A 4,022-nucleotide genomic window follows, 5' to 3' on the forward strand; every position below is an offset into this window, starting at 1 on the left:
GCTTCACTGTGGACCTTCACTGTCACTGGACTACATTGTAAAATAGAAAGTATTGATGTGATGTTTTACTGGTTTTCACTCTATCAGTTGGAATCAAGAGTCTTTCCATTTATCTGTAGATTATCAGCTGCAGCGCTGATGTTGGTGTTTTATTAATTAAACAATCCCACATTCGAACAGATTACTTTATAATTCCAGGAGAAGGAATTTCAATGATTGTGAGGTTTGTCTGGAAGTAGCTTTCGATCCTGTTTATTCCATGTATTGTAGATGAATTGAAGAGTGTAGGTGAACAGGTTGAGACTTGGGTGTTCTGTAGATACATTAAATTATTCACAGAGGTTTCACCATTGAACAAACTGACTCTGAGAACAGAATCATTGAACATGGGGCTGGTGAACAGAACACAGACGCAGAATGTTAGGAATAAATCATATGTGAAAAGCAGCATTAAGTAAAAATTTACAGGGTGTGAGTACTCCAGAGAGATAGGGAAGGAGGAAAGGAGCATGGAGAACGAAACCGATGGGAAAAGAAAAGCAGAAGTAAAGAGATACAGAAAGAAGCAGCAGTGTAAATAATTCACTTTCATAAAGTGCTGGAATGTCCAGGACAATTAGTGAGAGAAACTGTGAGTTGAATTTGTCTGTTGTCAGATTGTGTTCATTTTCCTGTTGGACTTGATCCTCTGTGTTGATTTCTGTCAGGTCCTCATTTTGTTTTGTAGAAAGTTCCTATTCCTTACTTAGTGACTGAATAAACAGAATAGAATCAGTTCATCACTGATGGTAATTCATTATTTAAAAACTGCACTTTAAAATCTCTGTGACTGCTGAATTCAATAAAGAGTGAGGCTGATATCAGAAATATATTTACATTTATATTTAATAGCCTGTACAAACTAAATATATTGACTATATTGGAGAAACAATGAACTGTTCTCCAACACCAATAACCACAGGGATTATTGTTTGAATGTATTAATTGAGTTGTATTACTGGGATCTATAGATTAGATTTCCTCTAACACTCTGCTGCAGTTTCTCCCTGTGAATCTCAGCCTCTCCTCTCACTGTTTGAATCCTCAGTCTCCTCACCCATTGCTTCAGTTTATCCACTTTCCCAAACCATCTGCTCCAGTCTCCCCTCCTGCTCCAACATGTCCTTTTCCTTCTCTCCCTCCCAATCTCACTCACTGGCTCCACCTCCATGTCCTTTGTCCAACCTGATAGGAATACAGTAACATGGGAGCTGGAGGTGGCCATTCAGCCCTTAGAGCCTGCTCTGCCATTCTTGATCTTTGCTGATGCTCTAACACAGTGCTGCAGTTTTCCCATTTGATGACAGTCTATGTCTTTTCCCTGAACCCAGAGCAACAAATCAGCTACACATCCCGCTCTCCCGAAACCTTCCCAACCAACAGTCTGGAGACACATTCCCAATTAACCCATTGGATTCCATCTCTGTAAAACCCCTTCTCATTTCCCCACTGACACTGCATCCTCACTCAGTACTTCCAGTAGATCCGGTGCTGACTTTATTCACTTTCTGCATCAATTTCCCATTTCATTATTAATAACTGTGTTTTCAAACATTTCACTGTGACAAAGCACTGCCCGGGTCAATGAATCAGTTTTCACTGCTCGATGCAGCAACAAAGCTGGAAATCTCAGCCCAGATCCTGTCAAACTGCTGCTTTGTCTCCAGGTCTGATCAGTAATTTCTCTGCTTCCTTTTCTCGCTCTCTTCCAGTTAACTTGGTGGCGATTGTGATCCTGTCCCGAGGAAAGTGCGGTCTCTCCAAATATATCAGTGTCTACCTGGTGGGAATGGCAGTGTCTGATCTCCTGGTCGTTATCTCTGAACCCATATTGTACTGGATTGTTGGAATTTATTTCCCATATTCATTCCTGAGAATTACTCCTGTGTGTTCTCTCATTGCCGTTCTGCTTTCTGCATCCGCAGTTGTTTCTGTCTTGCTCACAGTCACTTTCACCTTTGATCGATTTGTGGCCATTTGTTGTGAGAAGCTGAAAACAAAATATTGCAGCGAGAAAAGGGCGGCTGCGGTTGTGGGAACAGTGAGTGTGCTGGGCTGTTTAGAGTCTCTCCCCTGGTACTTTACACTGGAACAACAATACATTATTGATAATGTTCCCATGGGTTGTGTTCATAAACTGAGCTTCTTCACTTCCCCCACATGGGGGGCATTTGAATTGTTTAACCTCATTTTAACCCCTTGTGTCCCGGTCTTTCTGATTTTGCTGCTCAATGTTCTGACTGTCAGACGGATTTTATTTTCCAGTGAAGTCCGCAGGGGATTCCGGCGCCACAGCAATGCAGAGAATCACAAGGACCCAGAGATGGAGAATCGCAGGAAATCAATTATTTTACTCTTCAGTATATCCGGCAGTTTTATCCTGTTATGGGTGACCCGGGTTGTGTATCGCATTTATACTCGAATTACAGATATTTATTATTATTCCTCCTACACTGACCCTCTCTTTATCACAGATCAAACATCAAAGATGCTGCAGATTCTCAGTTCCTGCACCAACACATGTATTTACATTGTGACCCAGACTAAATTCAGACAGGAGCTGAAGAAGGGGGTGAAATACCCTCTCAATCTCATTGTTAAATTAGTGAAATCATAGAAAGAGCTGAAGGGTTTCAAACACTGGAACTAAATCCCATTCCCCCTCCTCCTCCCCCAGACCCCCAGCTCCACCTCCCACCCTCCACCCGCCTCTGTGATTATTTGACCGGCGTCATCTTTAGTCCTGGCAGCGAATGAACGTGCAGACCCTGATGGTTAACGGGAATAGGATACGTTTGCGCATGTGCCAGTACAGCGCCACCTCGTGGTCGCTGTTGTCAACAACAGCAACCAGTGGACAAAGCTGCAAATCGGAGTGAATGTGAGGTCGTGAGCAGGGCAGTAACTGCAGTGTGTCAGGGACACCAGCAGATGGAGATGGAAAGAGGGGAGCAGTAACTGCAGTGAGGCAGTGACACCAGCAGATGGAGATGGTGAGTGGGCCAGTAGCTGCAGTAAGACAGGGATACCAGCAGATGGCGATGGTGAGAGGGGGCAGTAACCGCAGTGAGGCAGGGGTACCAGGAGATGGAGATGGTGAGAAAGGGACAGTAACTGAAGTGACACAGGGACACCAGCAGATGGAGATGGTGAGAGGGGGACAGTAACTGCAATGAGACAGGGACACCAGAAGATGGAGATGCTGAGCCATTACTGATGGGAGATTCTCTTGCTGAGTTTGAAAGTTTCTCCAAGTCTGAAGAATTTACTTTATTGTAAACTTGAGATGCTGAATAAAATAATTTCAATGCAACTTTTGTAAAATGGCTATTTTTCTACTGTGTGAACACTTGTAACATGAAACTCATTCCTGTTTGCAAAGTTATATTGAGTGATTAAAGGTAATGTATACAAAACAACAGGATCAAATAAAACTCAAACAGTCATTTGTAAATAAAAACTCTCAATATAAGTTGTGTTGAGTTCTTGATCACCTACGTTATGAAATCTCTCTCTCTCATACTTCTCTTTCTATGCTGGTATCTTCTCTACTATAACTAAGAGTAGTTGAAATTTTACTCCAATTGACCTTTGAAAGTTCATATTGAATCTGCTTTCAGAAACCTGTCAGACAGTGAATTCCAGACCATAATAACTCCCTGCCTATTTGTTTCACCCCTCTACTAGTGTAAACAGTCTCTCCTCATATCTCCAAAATGAGGGACAGATTTTGAATGCAATGCAATGCAATTAATTTATCCAGGATTAGCAGCTGCAGAGGATCTGGAACCTCCTGAATGTGGACAAACAATGAACAAAAATCCCTCTGAATCTCCCAGGAGAGCAGAGGATAGAAACAGTCTGGAAGCAAATGGAAACAAGTGACACTTTATTGCAGCAGTAAAAACTCTTTGTCAGAATGTAGAGGTCTTTATTGCTGAACTTTATATAAACTGGAGGTGAAAAGTGGAAGATGTTTAATA

The sequence above is a fragment of the Heterodontus francisci genome, chromosome 21, assembly GCF_036365525.1.
Source record: "Heterodontus francisci isolate sHetFra1 chromosome 21, sHetFra1.hap1, whole genome shotgun sequence".
In the NCBI taxonomy this organism is placed as follows: domain Eukaryota; kingdom Metazoa; phylum Chordata; class Chondrichthyes; order Heterodontiformes; family Heterodontidae; genus Heterodontus; species Heterodontus francisci.